Below are 24551 nucleotides of genomic sequence, written 5' to 3'. Positions count from 1 at the left end.
CTAAGCAAATTTAAAAGAACAGTACGTGGCACGGAAGAAACAAATGGCATTATATTAATGATCCACCTCGGAGTACCTCTCTCTCAACAATCAATACATATTTCCTACTATTCTTACGATACCAAAAGAACACTAATTGCCACAAAAAAGTAGGGTAATGGGGGAAACAAAACACAAACAAAACAAATATTAAGAAAGAATTAACAAAAATATCCCCTCCACGATAGAACCGCCAATTCGGTGAATTATATAATCTACACTTAACCTGGAGATCCCATATTTTGCACACGAAGTACCTGGATGAAGATTTAATGTACAGCAACCTGAAGAAAAGAAGAGTGTATGTACTTCACCCCCTTCCCATACGGTACACCTTACAAGCCTTTGAAGCAGGCATCGTATGCCATTCTTTAATAGTTGACTTAATGAATCATCATACCGAAGCAGGCAGGTGCGCAGCAGCAGCTGAGAGAATTATAGCAGCTTGAGAGTCATGTATTCATTCAAACCCAGTGCCTACTTCGCCAAATGACAAATTTCTTTAGCTCGACGATTTGAAACTCAGAAAAGCTCCTCCGAATTGAACTTGTTCCATGCTTCCTATTTACCAAAGAGATAAGATTTACCATGAGAACGAAAACAAGATGGAAGGAAATGCGGCAGTAACATGACATTAATATTTAATATGCTAATATACAAATACCACGATTTACTTCTTAGAAAATGTGACAAATAAAAATAGCAATCAGTACAAACGAGTCTCTAATAGTAAAATAGGACATCAACCATAAAGTTCTTCAGGCAAAATTTTTTTGAAGTACCTTGAGCAAGTCAAAGACCTTCTCTGCAACATATTTTTGCTGAAGATTGGCGCCTTTTTGCTGGACTTTATCAGGATGGATGCAAAGAGTCGCCTTTCTATAAGCCTTTTTAACTGCGGCAGCTGTTATTAAATCTGTCAAAGAAACAGGCTGCCAGCCACATTCAGGCCAAAGAACCTGATCATCAAAGGACAGGAACAGGAGATAAATTAGTTAAAACAGTAACGATATCACATTTTCATGAACTAAAGACATGCAAGCAAAAAAAACTGATGAATAGAAACTACTAAAAAAATTTCAAGAGACTAAAATTCCAAAATCACACAGCAGTGCTCACACCAGGGCAAATTTAATAATTGGAACATAATTAAACCTTCAGATTAATGGTGGAAATGGCAAAGAAGTGCAAGACAATAAAGCTTATTCTCGAGCAGTTCAACTACTAGAAACGCTACACTTATCCTCAGAATAAGTATTTGCATGTCCAAGCAATTGAGAATGTCAAATTGTGATGCAAGTATTAGCAAGTCAAGCAGACAAAGGAAGAACTTTGCAAAGGATCTCAAGCATTCTACAAAGTTCTGCATCAGATGCTTACAACAAGATTGACATCCACCTACGCCAAATCTTTCTTAAATGGGTTCCAGAGAATTTAATGCTCAATAAATAAGTACATGCCTGGCACAAGAATAGTTCCTTGAGTAGAACAACAAAACTGCCAGAGTAAGATGGTAAGCATCATGAAGGGAATACACTACGAAGACATACTCCCGTGCTTCAGTACCTTAATTCTAAAGGTCACTGCTAAATCAGACAGTATACATTACAAGTATTGGAGCCGGTTACCTGAAATTATCAGCTTAATCTCATTTTCAGTTTCGGGTTCTACTTAAGAGCAGCCATGCACGCTGTATCCATTTAGGGAGCGTTTGGATGGGGGATTGTGAGATTACTGGGGGGAAAGTTTTTCTCCAGAATGTGATACCCATGTTTGGATTGCAAAGATTCCCAGTAAGGGGTAATAAGCCATTCCCAACAGTGGCATTTTGTGGGCTTATTACCGGGAATGTCATTCCCCCCAATCTCTTAGGTATTAATCTTTTCCCATGACTTTGGACTAAAATGCCCTTAAAACAATTTTTTTTCAAAAATATCCTTCTCCTAACCATTGAATAAAAAAAATTCTACGAAGGGTAAATTGCAAATTTATCCTTAAACTATTTTAAATTTACAAAAAAAAAATCTACAATTAGAATTTTATATGAAATTCAAGGGTTAAAATAAAATTAAACCCTTTCATTAAACTACTTTATCTTTTAAATTTTGTAAAAAAAATTATATAAATTTTATGAATTTAAAATTTTTAAAGAAAATATATAAATTAAAAATAATAAAATTATATATTTTCTATGATCTTTTATACAAATATTTTCTTTTGAATATTAGAATTCAACTTGTTTAAAAAACAAATATATAACAAGGTTAATTTGGTAAAATATACATTCCAGTAATATTTTATTCTTTTAACCAAACATTGTAATCTTACATTCCTGCTAAGCAAACCAAACACAACAATGCAACATTCCAGTAATGTGTTAGGTAATGTTACATTCCGGTAATCCTATTCCCAGAGGTAATGCTATATTCCATGAACCAAACGCACCCTTAACGTAACAGCAGAGCGGAATATTAGAAAGTTAGGCAGGTACTTGTAACAAAATAGCTCATAATTTTCCTTAAAGTTATCTACAGCATGTGAAAAATATCTATAAAAAGGTTAAATATCAAATCGGTGGTATTTAGGCAATAAAATGAGAACAGACAACCAGCACAATATATACTAGAAAATAAACACAAGGAATACAATAAAGTCTGTTCCTACATAAAATACTGTGCAAGAGAGCACAAGCAAGATGAATGGTAGTAATAAGTAATAACATACATATTGCAGTGTTGACAGCAGAGCACGCAAATTTCCCTCTTTCCCAGCAGACCATCTCTTGATCTCAACATCTAATGTTTCAGCAATCCTCTGAAACAACACCATAATCAATATTAGATGGACAGTAAATACTACAATAAACTTGGTAGACTTATGGATACACAAGTAGAAACCCACTCATTTGCAGTTTTGCACATTAACATATATTTGAATGCAGCGTAATGCTTTCCAGACAATAACTATTTCTTTCAACAAGTAATGTGTGATTATACATTCAATTACTTGAGCCAACTAAATCCAGATTAACATATCAGTATAATTTTAGGTTAGGATGCGGTTTTAAATCCCTAGTTCAAACTCATCTCAATGATACTTGAGATATGAAATTGAGACAAAGTATCGACCAGGTTTTAAACTATTAATAATACCATGGTTAGAAGTCTCAGCAAATTATATCATAGAATTATATACAAATTTAATCCGTAAATTAAAACCAACCTTTTTCTTTATACATTAGCATTAGTATAAAAATGATAAACCATCCCAGAGTCAATTTTAAAAGTTAACTTATGCATTGTGTGTACGATAAGGAGGCTAGGGCTAAAACGAGAGTCCATAATTGAAAGAAGAAGATGGTGAAAGAGAACAGAATAAACAATAATAACAAAAAAAATACTGCATCCACTTACGTGTCTCTCAGCTTGTTCCCTTTGCACTTGAAGGTCACGCTGATTTTTCTCAGCCAATGCTTTGGCCTGGATATGCAAACTCAATAGTAAGCCAAGGCTAACAGGCAGTACAGAATTTAGACAGGAAGAAAAAGATAAATGAAATATGCTACGTGCAACACATACCGCACGTTCCTGAGTTCTTTGGTGGCGTTCCAACCTGGCTCTTCTCCTTTCTTCAGTTTCCCCATTAACCTCAAGGAATTCTCCAGGCGAAGATGAAGCAGCTTTAGCATCAAAGTAGCTCAGTCAATTACAACTATGGAAAAACAAACATGATATTATAAATTACAAAAAGCGTTATATCTCTAATTTGCAATAACCTCCAAAAATAGAACTGAGATCATCAACAATGTTTGCAGTTGAAGAAGCTTTCCTCATGCTAGGTGCTACTTTGGGCCCTCCCTTGCTTTGTCCATCAAACAGGGGATCCTGCATGAGCAACAACTCAAGTTGGAAACCAGACAAGCTGACACTACAGCATGATTCAGAAGATGAACACAGCATTGCAGCTTAAGATTCTCACGGATGAGTTAGCTCTTGGCCTTGGTGCACTGCTGGGTCGAGAACCCGTAAAGAATGATTCGAGATCGTCGTCATTCTTTTGCTGGCTTGCCCTTGCAGTAGCAGCTGCTCTTTCTTGAGCCTCGGCAGCAACTCTTTCAGCTCTACTCCTTGCTTCAGCTTTTGCTGCTGCGTTTTTTGACCGTGCTTCCCTCTCTCTTGCTTCTGCAGCAGCTTTTTCTGCTCTTTCTCTAGCCTCAGCTGCTGCCCTTTCACGGGCTTCAGCTTGAGCTCTCTGCACAGCAGCTCTTTCTGCACGTTGTCGAGCTTCAGCAGATGCCTTTTCAACAGCTGCTCTTTCAGCTCTAGCACGAGCTTCAGCTGCCGCTCTTTCACGTGCTTCTCTAGTAGCCCGTTGAACAGCTTGTCTGGCCCTTTCCTTTTCCCTCTCCATCTGCCTGACTCGTTCCCTCTCTTTCTCGAGCCTTCTTTGTGTTCTTTCCTCCTCGTCCTTTTCCCTCTCCAGTTCACGTCTCCTTTGCTCTCTCTCTTCCTCCTCTATTTCCCTTTGTTGTCTCTCACGCTCCAGCCTCTCTTGCTTTTCTCTAACTTCTCTATCCAAAGCATCTTGCGTAGCTCTCTCATCTTTATCCATTTGACCAGCTTCTTTATTTCTAGCAGCTTTCAAATTCCCCCTCTCCCTCATTTCCTTAGCATGCCTAAATTTAGCCTCTGCTCTATCCATTGCCTCTTTCATGACGGCAGCAGACGCAGCAGCAACAGAACTGTTCTCAAAATTATCACCTGGAAAAACTTCAGCCTGTTCGAAGTTATTCTGGGCCTTTCCCATTGCAAAACCTTCAAGTTCATCAATTTGAGATGCAACATTGCCGCTTGCTGCAGTATAAGCTGACTGAGAGCTGTGTGAGTACTGAGAGGAATTTGGGAAAGAAGAAAAATCATCAACCTTCTTTTTTGCATTCATGGAAGAAGATGAGCCTGACATTGGCTTTGAAGCTCGTGGTGGCCTTGGAGGCGGTGGTCTTGAAGGGGGAGGAGCACTAGTAGGTTGTGTGAAGAGGGGAATCTCTGATACAGTAAGCCACACATCATCAAGTGAGTTGAAGTTCTCAGATCTTGGAGTTGTATTTACCTGGGAACTAGTATCATTAGAACCAACATTCGAGTAAGCAGGAGGGCTAGTAGCTCGACCACCAGAACTATGAAAATCAGTTGACATACTGGGCATGTCAAACACAGGTTGATGAGATGCCGGAAAATCTCCCATATAAGGCATCCTCTTCTTTGTGTATTGCTCAAACTTTTCATCATTTGGCTCTTTACTAGCTGAAGTTTGTGGTCCACTTGAAGATCTTAAAGGGCTCCTATCCTTCCCACTCTTATTAACTTCAGATGACACAAAAGGTACAGATTTTCCAATACCATCAAGAGGATCTAAATCATCAAACACTCCCCCACTACCAGATGAACTCTCCACTCTTGACTTCCCAGATCCGTTAAGTTTACTTATTACTTCTGAGGGGTCTGTAAACAACCCAGAGGGCGAATCTACAGGGTCTGATGCTGATCCTAAGACAACAAAAGGGTCTTCCATCAAATTGGACCCAGTCTTACTTGAATTTGAAGCTGGGTTTTGGGACTGACCAGCCTCTGAAGTTGACCTGTCCAAAGAATGGAGCATGACATCAGCAAACATCTGCATGGTAAAGCTAACTATTATAAGAACAATAAACTAAAAAACGGCATTGGACAAATACAGAACTGAATAGAAAAATACATGATCTCAAACTTTGAACAAAGTGTTCAGAGTCCAAATATACCCCTTTTTAGTTACCCTTCTCCGCACTTAATCCAGCAGTAACGTGCACCAAGAGATTCAGATTAATCAAAATCACAATTGAATGACAAAACGTTTTTATATCTTTGGTTATTTATCTCTTCTAAGTCGGGCCACAGATTAAAAATTTACAAGTAAAAACACCATGAAAGAAAATATTGATATTTACTGAAGTTAATAGGAAAATCTATGTCCATATTTCTAACTAACATTTCAAAAAAATCCACAAAAAGAAAAAAGAAGAGGATGTTATCATAATCATAAATCATAAGAAAATCTCAAATTTTCTAGCAGTACATTTTGGCCTAACTCATTTACAGCAGCGTTTTCTTTTCTTTTTTCCTTTTTTTCCAGTTTTAAAAAAACATTCAAAAACCAACAGACCGTCACCTAACCAATGAATTTAATCGAAGAATTTTTCCACTTAAAAATAGAAATAGAGGATGGCGTATTTCTCAAGCAACAAAAGAGATTTGCAGAGCCAGCAGATGACCAGATAAGGATTAATAGAGCTACATCTGCATTTATGTGATGTATGCCTTAAGAAAGTCATATTCATGGAAGTATGAACCTGATGTGACACACACACCACGGAAGTATGAATATAACTACTTTGGTACCACTAAGCATCAAAACTGAGTCATCTGAAGAAGCTATGGGTTGATGACTTTTATATGTTAATCACCAACTTTGAGACTCAATAAAGATACAAAATGAGCATAAACCCCCACACAGGAATCGGAGGAATGCATATTTTTCATCTGGCAACTAATACACAGCAAAAAAGGTACAACTTTAGGCCGCAAAAACACGGCCTTAGGTAATCTCCAGAGCCTAGATGTTGGTTGCTATGGTGGTTGCTACCCCAGATGAGATGCTCCCTCAAATATGCAACTGAACTGAAGTAAATATCTTACAAAGGACAGAAAAAATCCACACTATTTGTTTTATATTCATTACAGATTTGCAGTGTATCAACATTTTAGAACAACACAACATTTAGATGAGATAATTCAATGTTGATCGACTCAAGCAAAGTGTTGCTTCCGTGGAACAAAAACATTTAAGGAAAAAGCTAAAACGCCATGCAGTTGAGAAACCAGACAAATAGCAGCCATTAATTGATAAATAAATCTAGAATCTCCACCTCATCTAAGTGAAAATTGTCTTCTTTAGTCATTTTATCAGCAATCCACAACTGAATCACACAAAAGTCATTTTGTCAAAAATCCAACATAGAACATATGTTGGACAAACAATTAACTTGCCAACTTGTCTAAGTCTATTATATTTGAATGAAAACGGCATCCTTTAGTCAATTATCGAAAATTCCACGGCTGAATCATAAGAAAGTACAAATGATTAACTTGCCAATCTATATAACACACTACCAGAAAATAAGTACTAAACTGAACCAACTCCATACATGAAACCGATAATTAAATATGCTCATTTCATTATTATACTGCCCGATATATAATGTGTACCAAAAACCGCAACAAAATCTTGGAACCTCAGACTAGATTGAACATTTAAGCATCTGTGCGCATATAACTTTTGATATGAAAAAACAGCACAAACACCTAAACTGTGGTGTCAGCAAAAGAATGACCGTACAACACAGCAAAAAATCAGTAAGATGTTCATTGGTTTCAAAATGAAAGTCTCCATGAGCCGGAAATACCTCACGGGTGCAGGAGAGCTACTCCGGCCAAAACCAGGAAGCAGATCATCAAATAAAGGCGCATCTTTCTCAGCTTTCACTCTCTCGCTATTAACCTTCTTCTCCGTCTCTGTCCTCCCTAGATTCCCAAGCAGATCATCCAACGGCGAGCTGCTTGCCGGCTTGGGAGGAGGTGGAGACCCCGGGACCGAAAATACGTTATCAAACTTAGCAGCCGATGTCGTGGAAGAGCTCTTGATCCCAGGCAATCCATCGAAAAGATCGTCATCGTAAACAGGCTTGTCATAAACCGGCGGCTTCGTTTCCTTAAAAAAGGAGTCATAATCGAACGACGAGGTGTGCACGGTTGAGGCTCGAGATTCGGATGAGTACTTGGGGGGTCCTCCGTATACATCATTGAACGAGAGTCCATCGCGATCCTGATCGTCGAAAATTGGATTGGATGACGATTTAGCGTTTGTGGATGAAGATGGGGTATAACGGATCGGTACCCGTAATTCGGACCGGAAGAAGGGTTCCGAGGAGGCGCCATAGGGGCTGATTTACCTTGGTGTTTGATCCCAAAATCTTTCGCAAATAAATCTGGAAAATCATCCATTTCGAAGTCAGCTTCTTGGATCAGACCGGCTGTTTATTTCCAATTTCGTCGCAGATTTGCCGAACCGATTTCGTGGCCCCTAAAAATTCCCGAGGAAGATAAGATCTGAGACAAAAAGGAAAAAAGGTAACAAGTGGAGGTTAAGGAGTCGATTCTCAAATTATTTTGCGCAAAATAATGAAGAGCGAAAGGAAAAAATACGGGAAATTACGTTTTGGCTACTTGTAGCTTTCTATTTTTTCGCTCTTTCCTTCTCTTCGTCTTCCCACTGTCTGTGCCCGATTCCCAGACCGGTTTTGCAATTTTTCCTTTTAGTTTTTATGATTTTTAGCCATGAAAGTGTTAATATTTGTATATGAACCCATAATGTTTTAAATATTCTTGATCTAAACACTTTAATATTAGCAAATCTTAAAATAATCTTAGACCTAAAATCCAACATTTTCAAAAAATAGTTTGATTAAAAGCTTTGGGTAATTATTGATGATTTTGCAATTAGTGGATGCATCTCAACTACTGAAGCAGAGTATAATAGTCTTGTTGATGTCAATTCTGAAATTATCAACAATGCATTGGCAAATATGATAGTTAAAGTTAAGGAGGTTCCTAAGGTCTGGTGTGATCACACCAGCACTATAGCCATGGTTGCTAATCTTGTAATGAATGTTAGTAATTATAATGAATACCTCGAATTGACGAGTTTTGAGAAATGTAATATAATATTGGTTCATGTGGGGCTTATGGATCTAAGATCATTAAAAAATATTTTTTTATTAAATTCGTCACCTCGATGTAATGGGTTTGTGATTCACAGTAACATTTATTGTAGATTACAAATTAAATTATTGAGTGGCCTATTGAACCAATTAATTTACTCGCTAGGGGTAATGAGATAAAAAAAACCTTTTTTAATGGTGAAGGAGACGAACAAAGGCCTTGAACTTGCTAGCTACAATACGCAAATAGGATTGTTTATTGGGTTTACTATCTAAAGCATGTATCAAACTTAAGCCCAATTAACAAGGTCAATCCAATAAAAGCCATTTTCTGTAAAATTTAGTAGGATTTTCACTCTTAACAACTCCCAATACATCGCTTTCTCTTTTCTCACGTTCTTCGTCTCAGATTCACCGATGAACTATTTTTTTATCATCGGAGCTACTACAACACAAGGTTGTGCCTCAGCGCCGACTGCGTATCAGCCAAGAGGACGACCACGATATCGCCTTCGTCGTCGTTCGAATCGACGGGAATATCATTGGCTTTTGTAGCAGTTGCCATCATGTTGGACAAACCCTGTTGATTATTCCAATCCAGCCATTACCGAAAGAAAACAAATGTTTTGTGATTTGTGAGGTTGTACAGAATGGAAATCTAGGAATGGTTTAGAATTGTAAAATTGATGTATCTCAAGTAATTGATCAGGTAAAGGGAAACAAAGAGGAAGGGGATGAATTATAATATTAAATTATGCCTTATTTTTAAAAATAATCATAATTTTTCAATAAATACCACCTCATCTAATCTAATCTAATCTAATATTATAGTTATTTCTTATACTTTTAGGGATAACTATAATAATATTTTAAATTAAATCTTTATTTAGGTAGATACGAATTTTGACTTAAAAGATTGAATAAAATTTTGGATTTGATAGAATTCCTAAACTTGAGTCAGATCACGTAAAAGTGGATGAGCTTAGTTTTCAAGTTAAGTTTTGATGGACCAAAAACTTCATTCAAGTGTTCATTTTTCGATTTTAACTGAATTAATCGACTGAATCGAATTAATTCGGTTAATTCGATCGGTCACTGAATTAGTTCGATCGGGAAACGGTTAATAAATTTTTTAAAATTTGGTTAACGATTAATTCTGTTCGAAATCGATTAATTAACCTAATTAACTAAAATATATTTTATATGATAATTTGATTCAATCGACCACCATTTTAACCGAATAAACAACCCTACATTCAATCAACCCGATGTACTATCATTCTTAATTATTATTAAAATAAATTGATATAAAAATAGCAATTTAAGAGATAAAATTAAAAAATAATTTAACATGTCCGAGGGAAATGATTGTTTTAAGCACCGAATCCAGGCATTTAAAACGAGGTGTAGAGCCTTCAAATAGGACGGCGGGGGCTCCAGAAACTATAAAAAATAAAAGGGTAAAATTCACTCAAGGTCACTTATTTATATATAGGTTTTGTAAAACATAAACTGCTTAAATTTTAAAATGTACAAATAAATCATTCAATTAAAATATTTTTACAATGGATCACTATATCGTTAAAATTTAGATAATTTGATCTTATATAAATATATTTTTGGTTTATGTAATCTATCAATTTTTTATAACTTAAAATAATTCAATAAATTCAATTTTAATATTTAAAAATCCAGCCAATTTAATAATTTTTTTAATTTAAGAAAATAACAAAGACTAAAATGATGTAAACTTTAAATATGAAGATTTAAATTTATTAAATTATTATAAATTATGATTGATTGATAAATTATATAAGTTTTAAGGACCGAAACTATCGTATCAGCTCAAGTCAATATTCTATCTTAATTTTAACCACGAGTGACATGTTTGTAATAATATTTTAATTTAGTGACTTATTTGTAACGTTTAAATAAATGTGACCTCCGGGTGTACTTTACCCAAAATAAAAAATAACTAAACGAAGACCAAACGAAACGACTAAAAAAACATGAAGGTGGTGTGTGTCCCAACAAATACGCTTAAGTCATCGGCATTATTTGTTTTTGTTTGCCGAGGCGATTTGGCGCTCTCCTCAGATTGCTTCATCGGTTGATCTCACCAAGTATCCATGGCTTCTAATTCCCAACAACAAGGTCCGATTTCTTTATTCTGTTTATTCTTTGTTAGTTTAGATCATCCTGTTTTGACCTATCCATCGATTCAATGTTAGAAATCTCCACTTGTAGGGTTTTCAGTTATTATTGCTTGATTCATTTAGTTGCTTCTGTTTGATTGGTTGTCTTTTCAAGGGAATTGAAGAATCCGCCCAATTCATGTTTCTGATTATGGGTTTTCTTTGGTGGATTCTTTTTTATAATCATAGAATAAGGTCAATAAATTAAAGGGTAATTAACTTGGATTGGGTGTTAACAAATTTGAATATTTGCAACCCCTTGCAATTTGACTGTAATTTTACATTCTCAACAGCAGCTACCGGTGGGTCTCCGCCTAAACCATGGGAGTAAGTGTCATGGTGGGAGGAGAAGGGCGAGAGCACGAAGAAGAATTGGGGGAAGAAATGCGAGGGTTAGGGATTGAGCATGAAAGATTGGGGATTGAGGCACATGAGGGAGATGTTAATCACTTACCTTCTGATGAGGAGCAGGCCGAACCGGATCCGAAGAAGCTGGAGCAGACCCAAGAAGAAGTAAAGCAACCCGAGTACACTAGTTCAATATCTGCAAAAGAATAAGATTAAATGAGTTGTTATATTATGTTAGAAAGGACAGTCGGCTGACTATTTTCTATTAGCATTGTAACTAAATAAAAACGGCTGAGAGGATATTTTCCATATGTTATGAATGAACAATAATTTTTCTTTGAAATCTCTCTAAATTATCTATATTCCTATTATCTACTTTCTCGGTTTCTATTCTATTTACCTCGAACTATAACAATTAGTATCAGGAGCCTTAATTCCTGGCAAATTGAAGATTGGATATGCAAAAGAAGAACCTAACCAAGGTCGAATCTGCTGATCTCTCTGCCATTAAAAAGCAGATTGAGGATTTTTAAAAAACAGTACAGCAAGCAAATGATGAAACCAACCCTCCCAAGTGGTGGGAGGCACAAGATAAACGTATCAGTTCGTTGGAAGCTAGGATGACGACGACTCAAAGCTACATGGATCAGATATTGGGGGTCTTGACAGGAAAGACGGTGGAACAAGACCAAAACATCCTTGAAACGGGGTCGTTACCTGCTGCAATTAAAGGCACAAATGATGGGTGCCAAGTGTTTGATAAAATGCCATCCATCACTAGTGCCCAACACTTGAAAAGTGATTCCGACCGTGAGTGGTCTGAAGAACAAAAGCTGGAATGGATGATTACGCTTGATGCTCTGAGTTTTATTTCAGTTATGCAACATGCTCGTAACCGTGCTTTGCGTGAGGAAGTTTACCGTGCTTATATAACACATGCATCAAGTGGTGATTTGGATAATACACCAATCATCAATCATATATTGAAACTTCGGTTGGAGAAGGCTAACCTTTTCAATTACAATAATTATGTTGAGGAAAGCATGGCAATAAAAATGGCAATTGTTGATAAAGCTGAGGAGCTATTAGAAAAGCTTCGGAGTGCTTCGTGGAATGTTGATGTCCAGGATTTTGAAGATTTAAGAAGTTTCTCCAAAAGTCAAGGTGCTCTAGAAGCTGATAATTTGAGCCATTGGGACAAGAGTTTCTAGAGTGAGAAGCTTCGTGAGTCAAAATACAACACCAATGAAGAAGAACTCCGACCATATTTATCATTTTCAAAGGTTATGGATGGCTTTTTCAACCTTTCCAAGGTACTTTTCGAGATTGATATTGAACCAGCTGATGGCCTGGCTCCTTTATGGAACAATGATGTGTGGTTCTACTGTGTCAAAGACTCTTCAGGTAGTCCAATTGCCTACTTTTATTTTGATCCATACTCTCGTCCATCAGAGAAAATGGGAGGTACATGGATGGATAAGGTCGTTTCTCGAAGTCGAGTACTGTCACGTAATGGTACCACCTCAAGGTTACCTATTGTCTACATGGTGTGTAATCAAACACCACCATTCGGGCACAAGCCAAGCCTCATGACATTCCGTGAAGTAGAAATTGTCTTCCATGAATTTGGCCATGCACGTCAGCGTATGTTGACTAAGCAAGATGAGGGTCTAGTAGCTGGCATTCGGGGAATTGAGTGGGATGCTGTTGAGTTGCTGTCCCAGCTCATGGAAAATTGGTGTTATCACAGGGATACACTGATGAGCATTGCAAAAAATTATCAAACAGGGGAGAGCCTGCTTGAAGAGGTATATTTGAAGATCTTTGCTGCAAGGACTTTCTGTGTTGGTTCTCTAAGCCTTTGTCAGATTAAATTTGCTATCCTGGATTTCGAGTTGCATACAAAATATATACCAGATGGGTCTGAATCTGTTTATGACGTTGATCAGAGAGTTTCTAGAAAAACACAAGTAATCCCTCCATTGCCAGAAGATAGATTTCTTTGTGCTTTCAACCATATATTTGCAGGTGGATATGCTGCTGGATATTACAGTTACAAGTGGGCAGAAATTTTGTCTGCAGATGCTTTCTCAGCTTTTGAGGATGTTGGATTAGAAGACAACAAGGCAGTTAAAGAAGTCGACCACAAGTTCCGAGAGACTATTCTTGCTCTTGAGGATAGAAAAGTCACTCAAGCAATTCCTGTTCGAGGAGTCCATGGCCAACTCATATTAGCCATCTCAGTCGATCCCAATTTCAGACCTAAGCATGAGGAGAAGAAAACAAAGACTTTCACAATCCCAATTTCAGACCCAAGCATGAGGAGAAGAAAACAAAGACTTTCACAATTGTCATTGGTGTTGTAGGATCAGTTCTCGTATTCTTGGCATCTGGGATTCTAATCTGGAGATACTATTTTAAAACCAAGAGCCAGAGAGAACAAGATCTCAAGGTACTGGATCTGCAAACAGTTTCTTTCACCTTAAAGCAAATAATGGCGGCAACTAACAACTTTGATTTTGGAAACAAGATTGATGAAGGTGGATTTGGACCTGTTTACAAGGGTCAGCTAGCCGATGGAACAATAATCGTTGTCAAGCAGCTCTCTTAAAAGTCGAGTAAGGGAAACCGTGAATTATTGAATGAGATGGGCATGATTTCATGTTGGCAGCGTCCCAATCTTGTGAAACTTTACAGTTGTTGTATTGAAGAGAATCAATTGTTGCTAGTATACGAGTACTTGGAAAATAATAGCCTTTCTCGGTCTTTGTTTGGACCGGAAAACTCTCGCATAAATCTGAACTGTCATACTTGGCAAAAGATTTGTGTTGGAATAGCTAGAGGCTTAGGTGGTGTTTGTTTTCACTGTGCAAGCTCTTCAAACTACTTATGTCTGCGTCGTGCAGACCACGCGCAGACATTAGGCTTCGCAGACTGTTTGTTTTTTAGAAGACAGAAGCTCTTCAAACGTCTGCGCGAGCTCTTCTTGGTGCAGACTTGGTTTTATGTCTTCAAAGGTCTTCAAACATCTTTAAGAACAATTATAAAATAAATTTATTTATTAAAATAATTTTAAATAATTTAATAAGGTTATTTATTTTAAAATAATTTATTATAAAATAATTTATTATAAAATAAATTATTATAAAATATGGATTGATTTATTTTAAAATAATTTATTTTAAATAATTTATTAGTATGAATTGATTTATTTTAAAATATGGATTGATTTATTATTGTAGTTGTATAGATTGATTTATTTTAAACAATTTATTAGTATGGATTGATTTACTTTAAAATATGGATTGATTTATTTTAAATAATTTATTAGTATGGATTGATTTATTTTAAAATATGGATTGATTTATTTTAAATAATTTATTAGTATGGATTGATCTATTTTAAATAATTTATTTGTATGGATTGATTTATTTATTTTAAAATATGAATTGATTTATTATTGTAGTTGTATGGATTGATTTATTTTAAATAATTTATTAGTATGAATTGATTTACTTTAAAATATAGATTGATTTATTTTAAATAATTTATTAGTATGAATTGATTTATTTTAAATAATTTATTAGTATGGATTGATTTATTTTAAATAATTTATTTGTATGGATTGATTTATTTATTTTAAAATATGGATTGATTTATTATTGTAGTTGTATGGATTGATTTATTTTAAATAATTTATTAGTATGGATTGATTTATTTTAAAATATGAATTGATTATTTTAAATAATTTATTAGTATGGATTGATTTATTATAAAATATGGATTGATTTATTTTAAATAATTTATTAGTATGTATTGATTTATTTTAAATAATTTATTTGTATGGATTGATTGATTTATTTTAAAATATGGATTGATTTATTATTGTAGTTGTATGGATTAATTTATTTTAAATAATTTATTAGTATGGATTGATTTATTTTAAAATATGGATTAATTTATTTTAAATAATTTATTATTGTAGTTGTATGGATTATTTAAATTTCAGTATTGTAAAACTAAAATTATTTAAATCTCAGTATTGCAAAACTCTTTTAAGTTTAAAAAATCAGTTTATTTATATTTCAGTTCATTTTAACAGTTTGCAAACGTTAAAAAACAAACAGTCTTCTTCTTGCAGACTGCAGACTTTTGGTCCACCTCTTCTGCTGCAGATGCCTGCAGATGTGATCCGCAGACTACAGACCTTTTACCTCTGCAAAAACAAACACTACCTTAGTGTTTCTCCATGAAGAGACTAGACTGAAAACTGTCCTCGAGACATCTCAGGAGCCATTACTTGAAGTTAAAGATAATATCAACTCAGCTTATTCCTTGAGCGTTGAAGCTGCATATATAAATCAAAAGGATAATGCGAATAAGTTGGCTAAATGGACTGCACAAGTGATTTTAGCCAATATTGAATTGATGAGATTGGGACATGTTCCGACGGTGCATCCTAGGGATCATTTTAACCAGGTGATATTGGGTGTTGTTGGTTACAAGCAATGGCTAATTAGTTGGGATGGATTTCCTTCTTTTGCAACTTGGAAGATTTTTGTGGTCTTGCTACCACAAATTCGATACTTTGATCCTTGGGGACAATGATCGTCTAAAGGGGGAGGAATTGTCATGGTGGGAGGAGAAGGGCGAGAGCACGAAGAAGAATTGGGGGAAGAAATACGAGGGTTAGGGATTGAGCATGAAAGATTAGGGATTGAGGCACGTGGGGGAGAGGTTAATCACTTACCTTCTGATAAGGAGCAGGCCGAACCGAATCCGAAGAAGCTGGAGCAGACCCAAGAAGAAGTAAAGCAACCCGAGTACACTAGTTCAATATCTGTAAAAGAAGAAGATTAAATGAGTTGTTATATTCTGTTAGAAAGGACAGCCAGCTGGCTATTTTCTATTAGCATTGTAACTAAATAAAAACGGCTGAGAGGATATTTTCCATATGTTATGAATGAACAAGAATTTCTTTCTCTGAAATCTCTCTAAATTCTCTCTATTCCTATTATCTACTTTCTCGATTTCTCTTCTATTTACCTCGAACTATAACAGCAAGCTGGAGGCACGTCTGGTTCCGGACCCTTTAAGCCATCCTCACCTGGAACCACCAGTGATGTGGTCGAGGCGTCCGGAACAGCAAGACCAGGCGAGATTGTTTCAACTGTTGATGCAACTGCTGCTGTGAATAGAAATGCTATTAGTAGGCCTTTACCCAGCAGGCCCTGGGAGCAACAGAATTATGGAAGCTCTTATGGAGGTAAAGTTTTAATTCATCTATTACAATACCGATGGTTAATCATTGTGTAGCTTGTATAATTTGGTGCTTTTGATGCAGGGTATGGTTCTGGCTTAAACTACAACTCGGGGTATGGTTCGGGAATGTATGGTTCATCATATGGTGGAATAGGTTCTTATGGCGGTGGATTGTATGGCAACATGTATAGAGGAGGTTATGGTGGTCTATATGGGAACTCTGGAATATACGGTGGTGGAATGTATGGCGGTGGACTCGGTGGCTTTGGGGTCCAATGGGTGGTTATAGGATGGGCATAGGTCCATATGGTGAGCAAGATCCAAATAATCCTTTTGGTGCTCCCCCATCCCCACCAGGCTTTTGGATGTCCTTCCTCCGCGTGGTAATTTATTTCGAAGCTAATTGGGTCTTTTATTTTATCTGATTAAATGTAAACAATATCATGCTTGTGTCTGATCCTAGCTGTAATGACAGCCCACCACCTTTGCCATTGATTCTTTTTTTTCATTTGCTCTGTTCTTGAGCTCAAGATATGCACTCCAGGAAATATGCACGTACTTCATCATTTCACCATCAATTTTCTAAAGAACTAAAGTTGACCTATGGAGAGGAAGGTATCAATTGTAGTTTTGATGGTTTGAGATTGCTCAGGATCTTGCATGGAGTGCATGTCCATTGACCATTGTGACATTTCTTTAACGCTGAAATGTCAGAAACAATTGATGGCTGCTATTTAACTCCAGACTTTTCTGACAATCAATTTAGATTCTGGGTTACTGTAAGCTGATCATATCTTACATGGGAATAAGATTAGGAAGTGTTGTCCTAAACATTTGGGGCCACTATTGCACGCCATTTATTTATGTATCTATATACCTTTGTGTTGCATTTTCACTGCATCATACTTCCAATTGCTTCCTTCACTGATTTCAGATGCAAGGTGTTGTTAACTGCGTTGGCCGGATATCTGTTCTGATAGACCAGAATACACAAGCATTTCACATGGTTATGACTGCTCTTCTTCAGGTGCTGCTTTTACTATTCTTACCTCCCCATCTGTCCAACTTGATATGGAATCATCAAATTAAGTTGATTTTCTTAAGTAATTAATAGTTGTATCAACGAAAATTGTGTTTTGGTGAGTGACATTTGTTACATGTTGACTCATGGCATCATTATTTGCAGCTTTTTGATCGCGGAGGACTATTGTATGGAGAATTGGCTAGATTCGTGTTAAGACTGCTGGGAATCAAAACAAAACCCCGAAAGCTTAATCAAGCAGGTCCTCCCAGAATCCCAGGACCCCATAATCCTCATGGGAATCAAAACTTCATCGAGGGGCCAAAGGCTGCTCCAAGTGGTGCCTGGGACAATGTATGGGGAGAAAATTAGTTTGACCATCAACAACTAGAGATTGACCTAAAAATTTAGAAAGGCTTGGCCAGAGCACATATGAGATTAATACGCCACTTGCACCAGGTACTATTTCTGCATGATGACGGCTAGGTGGGACTCATCCGAAGCATGTGACCATAGTATTTTTCTGTTAAGTACTCCAAGTAGTGTTAAAAAATTTGAGACTTAATAATAGTCTTTAAATGTACTACTAGACATCTTGAATGCTAAGGCAATAAAAGGTGATTCATTAAATTTATTAGATAATTTATAAATTATGATCAAATTGATAAAATATATAAATTTTAGAGACAAACTATTATCATACCAGGCCACATCATTATCTCCATTAATCTTTTAACAATCGATGATCATTTTAGGGGGGAAAATGTGTAGGATGAGTGAGTGATTTACCAAAAAAAAAATGAAAGTTCAATTATCAAAGTAGAAAATCGATAATAGTTGGACGACTAAATATGTTGTTTACCCTTTTTTTTTAATGGAAAGACTGATTTTGTTTCCACAGCTAACCATTTGCCTTGAGCTGTTGTTTCTTTAGCTAGAAGAATACAACACATATCGATTCAACATAAAAAATGGATTTTAAGGACAAGAAATAAAAATAAAAAAGAGATAAATAATCAAACCACAAAAAAAAACTAAAAGTAAAAAACCAGAATGATTGAAGAAAAATAAAAGTGCGGCAGTCTCTGATGGACCAAACACAAGTTATCTAGTTAGGTGTTTTTCTTCATCTTGTCCTAAACTGAATGCAAGAGATTGCAATTCCAATAATAACAGAAAAATAATAAAACATAGATTGCAATTCCAATAATAACAGAAAAATAATAAAACATAGGAAATGTCTTATGCTGTATGCAAATTGCCTCACGCATACGGCACCAAATGCTTCTATTTCATCCCAAATATGGTGATCAATATTTTACTTATTGTAATCTAAGTTGTCCCAATTAGGCTCTATCGACATTACTTCTTCGAACTTAATCTTGACATTACACCTATACAGTTTAAAGAGCTCCTATCGAGCTGTTCTGGTTCATGTACAAAACGAAGAGCTGTTTGCAGCCTCCTCTTAGAGCCTGCAGCCCTTGATCACATAAGTTTCGGCACCGATTCACATGGATTTTCTCTAAATTATGGCAGTTTGATCCAATGGAAGCCCATCCCAGGACCCTAACCTCATGACACAGTGCCAGGTTTCACTCCTGAAGTTGCGGACACCCTTTTGCAATTGCAACAATAGAAGCATCGGTAACAATTCTACACATTCGAAGACTGAGGATTTTAATCCCCGCTGCAAATCCACTCCCGATTGCTTCCAATCCCTTTCTGAAGTTTGAGCAACTTAAACTGGCAATGTTCAGAAACTTAAGCCCCCCTCCACTAACAATGGACATTATTCCTTCGGGTTCAAGATTACAACACTCAGCATCGATGTAAACCAGAGTTGAACAACTTCTTAAGCGGACACCACTTACACCCCTGCAATTGGATATCTTAATTGCTTGAAGCTCGCAGCATCCTCAAGAAAGAGCTATCAACCCGGAGTCAGAAATATGTGGGCAATAAGCAAGATTCACAAGCCTCAAAGCCAAGCAAGTGTTGGCTAAAGCTTCTAGCCCGTTATCGGTAATGTTGCATAGATAAAGACTGATAGTAGTCAAGGAGGGGCAACCATCACCAACCAAGGAAATCCCATAATCGCTGATTCTAAAACAACAGTCCAGACTTAGGGTTTGCAATCTTGAACCATAGGGTTTCAAGTAACTTGGAGCTGAATTTGCAGCTCTGTGCAACCAGAAAGGTATAAGTACTCTAAATGCTGAAAACGTTTAAGAATCCTGTAAAGATGGAATGAGTTGATGTCGGAACAGCTTTGAGATAACAAGGAAGGGCTGTCAGTACCGAGAGAACATGGAAATTGTAATGACTGACGTTTCAAGTTCTGAATATTAAGCCAGCGGTGATATGTTAGGCCAAATGATTCTCGGTCAGTCCTACAGTAGAGAAAATTGAAAATAAAACAGAGGCAATCATCAGGTAGAAGCATAATAGAAGTAACACCGTCCACCATGTCAACCTTGTTAGCAGTCTTCCGAAGGCTGCACAGCTCTGATCTTTACGCTAAACATTTTATAAGCAGCACTAGACGAATCGGAAGAGTCAAAACCGCAAAGAGCAAGCGCATCCCCGTACCCTATATGAACACATTTACGGCAAAGGAGTTTGGTTTTTAATCGGTAACGGCCCCAACTGACAGGAAAGCAATGTACCTCATCAACCTGCGTGAATCGACTAAGATCAACAGATAGAAAGGAGACAAGACCGATCTTCACGGATTTGCGACACTCAGAGCTTATACCAGAGACGATTCGACTGGAAGAGGTCAAGTTCAAAGGGTAACCACAAGATCCACTGCTGCATATATCATCATGAAATACAATAAATTCCACAACAAAACCATTGCCAAAAATGAGATACAAGGGTCTATGATTGATTCAAACACAAGATCAGAACGCATAATGATAAATAGCAATCTTCATACAGCCTGTGGATGCAACATCCCAGGAGAGCTAAACAATTGAAAATCGATGAATAATCATTCACATACAAAACCATCAATTGACTCCAATTACTTCACTTCATACGTTGCTAAAAATACATGATTCAGCTCCTAAATAACTCGACACTAAGGAAGCAAATTTCAATAAAAAAATGGTACGATTCTGGGTTTTAACTGGAAATCCAGATGAGGCGTAAACGAAGGTACATTACCTGTAAGAGACGTCATCTCGGGACATCTTTGAAGATCAGGGGAATACAATGGATCCCATTCTTAGCGACGATGGATTGTTCAATGGAAGAATCGTTAATGAAAGAATAAAAAAGAGTGGTTGCGGAAAACCAGATGGGGAAAATTGCAGATTACACAGAGTGGGAGAGTTTTGCTTTTGTTTGCCTTGTTTTTTAACAATGCAGGATGTTTCGTTTTCAGTACTTGTCCTCCTTTAGGATTTTTTTTATTTCCTTATTCTTTTTGTTAACTAATCTATTTCTTTTGTTTTCATCTATTTAAATGAAAAAAGTATTATTTTATTTTTTTAATTAATTATTGGTATCCAATCTATTAATTAATTTATTCCTATCAAATTTTATATAACTTTATCGTGAGACGATCATCTAAATTCAATTTATTCTATTTAAAATCGTTAAAAAATATTTTAAAATAAAAAAATCAAACTGGTAATATCCTTAATATTTATATTTGACAATATTCAAGATGAAATATAATTGTTAATAATAAAAAAATCAAGAAATATGTATATATATATATATATATCCACTTAATTATTCATTTTTTTAACTTTGTTAATTATAGTTAACATTTGAAAGAAAAATTGACATGATAATGAAATCATCAAGTGATATTATTGAATAAAGAGAATATTATTTTTCCTATAATTTTTGAATGAGAAAATAACTTCAGTGACCAAAAATGCCTTATAATATACGATTTTAACCAAATTTTTTTTTGGATTTGCCAAAATGACCAACTAAATCGCAATGTGATCGATAATTCGCAACGTGATCTCCGGTATCGCAAATCAATTTCCAGATTCGCAACGCGATTCTGACTATCGCATTGCGATTTTCCAAATTCGCGTTGCGATTTTCCTAATTCGCGTTGCGATTTTCCTAATTCGCAATGCAAATACGTAAATCGCAACGCGAATTTGAAAAATCGCAATGCGAATACGTAAATCGCAATGCGAATCTGACTATCGCAATGCGAATCTGACTATCGCAATGCGATTTACATAGCGCCATTCGTATCCAACACATATTTTTTTTCAAATTCCAAACACGAATATATTAATATATCGGAACACTGAACCGTCCACAATATATCTCGTAATCGCAACTCATAACCTAAAACCCTAAATCACAACTCAGTCTCATCTCCATCTCTCACTCTCTAAGGCGACATCCGTCCCCATCTCCGACGAAATCAGTCCCCATCTCCGACGATATCAGTCTCCATCTCCGGCGAAATCATTCACGGTCATAAATGGAAAATCAACCAAATCAACCACCGGGGGTTAGTTTTTTTAATTATTTTTATTTTGAAAATTTTGCATTATTATTAGATTTTTCATATTGAAATTGATGATAAGTTTACTAGTGTTTTCAATAATAGATTAACCATTTCACTTAGATTGCTTATTATATTCATTCGATTGTTGCCAATATTGCTAAACTGTTTAGTCTTTAACCCTGTGAAGTTAGTATTTGTCTTTGTTTTGTCTTTTGGTTGAAGTAATGCAATCCATTCAAGTTTCTTTCAATTTTAGTATTTGAAACCGAGAATGACTATCGCAATGCGATTCTGTCGTTGCGATTTTCATTTCGCGTTGCGATTCTTGCGTTGCGATAGTCAAATTCGCGTTGCGATAGTCATTTTCGTGTTGCGATTTTCATTTTCGTGTTGCGATTTAAAGTTTCAGAAACTATTCTTCTTCTGCAAATTGAAATTTGAATGAATTGCATTACTTCAACAAAAAAACAAAAACAAATACTAAATTCACAGTGTTGTAAATTTAAATTTGAAGAATAAACTACTACTCTTTATGTTTATTGTTCATATCTTCACAGTGTAGTTTTTGGTATATCTAAATTGATATGTTTATTGTTTTTGCATAACTTTTATTCGGCTCAATTGACCTTAAGAAATAAAGTAAGCCTGGCCAAAACAATTGCGTCGAAGCTTTCACATGCACAAAGAAAAATATTTGAGGATACTTGCTTCAGACCATGGCTGAAAGTACAACATCCGGGTGGAGATGCTATGTTGACCCATCTATTTCTTCAAACCATGACTAGCGATCTACCAGAGACTATACAACGTCGTGATGAAGAGATATGGTTTGATTTTCCACCGGCGTATACGTGTTTTGGGCGGTAGGAGTTTTGCTTAATCACCGGTCTACGCTTCGGACACGATGATGTAGATCGGTACACTAGACATATTACCCGCTTATCATGGTTTTCCCGGGTTTTTCCTGAGCTGTCAACGGAGAAGTCGAATTTACACGTGGAAGACTTGACGAGATTATTGAATAAGAAAGATGGTTTTACTCGGATGGATGACGTCGATGTTGTCCGAGTATGCCTTCTAATACTTTTGCAAGCTGACTTTTTAGGCAGAGAGGCCCGACAACCTATTCCTAATGATCTAATTAAATTGGTAGAGGACCTAAATGCATGGAACATGTTTCCGTGAGGTTCGTATCTATGGAGAGCTACATGGAATAAGTTGTCGTCTGCCTTTAATGATCGGAAAAGTTTACGTGGCGATGGTTCCAAATACACTTTGTCAGACTTTATTTGGGGCCTTTAAGGTAATAATTTTTATATAATGTTTCCAAAATTATAATTAATTCTTTAACAATTACTAATGTTTGTTATTATATTGTTTGTAGATTTGGATATTTGAGGCCTTTCCCGCCATGCAGACATATGCATTAAAAACTTCTAATGATATTCCCTAGGGCTATTTCCTGGAAGAGGAAGCGGTCCTTGCAGCAATGGGAAGATTTACTATCGTATACTACAATAAATAATGTAAGTTAACACAAATACTACCATATGTTTATAAACAAGTTATTACTAGTACACGTTTAACTTTGTTTGAGCTTTTATATTGTTAGGAGGCCAACACTCCATTACAGAGGCTGATACCCACGGAAGCTGAGCTTGCCACTGATTGGTGGCAAGCTAGTAAGCTTTTTTTTGATGGCACGGATGATGAGCAGCCACCACTTCGAGAGCCATCACCTCACCCAGAGCCATCACCTGATCGACCCGAATATACACCTCCACAACGAGAGTCATCACCTATTCTGTCACATCATCGAGCCTCTTCTCCACCATCACCTCATGATAGGCGACCGGCAAAGATGCTATGACGTTTATCTCCCTGTTCTCCACCTCCACCTCCACCTCCACGGGATGAGTTAGGGGAGTTACGTAATGAGGTCAATGCCTTGCGTGAGGAGATCGGCACTTTACGCGATGACAATGGTGCATGACGTGTTGAGGTGTCTACTTTACGTGGTGAGGTAGCAGCTCTACATGAGATTGTAGTATCGTTGCAGAACGAGGTTCATACTCTACGCAACGAGGTAAGTTTAATATTTTTTCATATTTAACTAGATGATAAATTTACTCGTAATTTCACTTAGATTGCTTAGTAAATTCATTCGGTTGCTGCCAATACTGTTTAACTGTTATTCTTTAACCCTGTGAAGTTAGTATTTGTTTTTTGTTGTCTTTTGGTTGAAGTAATGCAATCCATTCAAGTTTCAATTTGCAGAAGAAGAATAGTTTATTATCGCAATGCGAAAATGACTATCGCAACGCGAAAATGACTATCGCAACGAGAGAATCGTAATGCGAAATGAAAATTGTAACGCGAAAA

At 36.3% G+C, this 24551-nt stretch overlaps 4 pseudogenes; 2 read left to right on the top strand and 2 right to left on the bottom strand.

Moving 5' to 3' along the window:
• Positions 1-33: 33 nt before the first annotated feature.
• On the bottom strand, positions 34-8265 carry LOC120166103 (annotated as a pseudogene).
• Positions 8266-12014: 3749 nt separating this feature from the next.
• Positions 12015-13760, top strand: LOC120166085 (annotated as a pseudogene).
• Positions 13761-16026: 2266 nt separating this feature from the next.
• On the top strand, positions 16027-18108 carry LOC120166084 (annotated as a pseudogene).
• An 887-nt stretch (positions 18109-18995) lies between these two features.
• Positions 18996-20265, bottom strand: LOC120165917 (annotated as a pseudogene).
• Between the last annotated feature and the right edge of the window lie 4286 nt (positions 20266-24551).

The sequence above is a fragment of the Hibiscus syriacus genome, unplaced genomic scaffold (genome assembly GCF_006381635.1).
Source record: "Hibiscus syriacus cultivar Baekdansim isolate YM2019G1 unplaced genomic scaffold, ASM638163v2 tig00111621_pilon, whole genome shotgun sequence".
Taxonomy (NCBI): Eukaryota; Viridiplantae; Streptophyta; class Magnoliopsida; order Malvales; family Malvaceae; genus Hibiscus; species Hibiscus syriacus.
The sequence above is the reverse complement of the archived record's forward strand: the minus strand, read 5'-3'. Positions and strand labels throughout refer to the sequence as shown.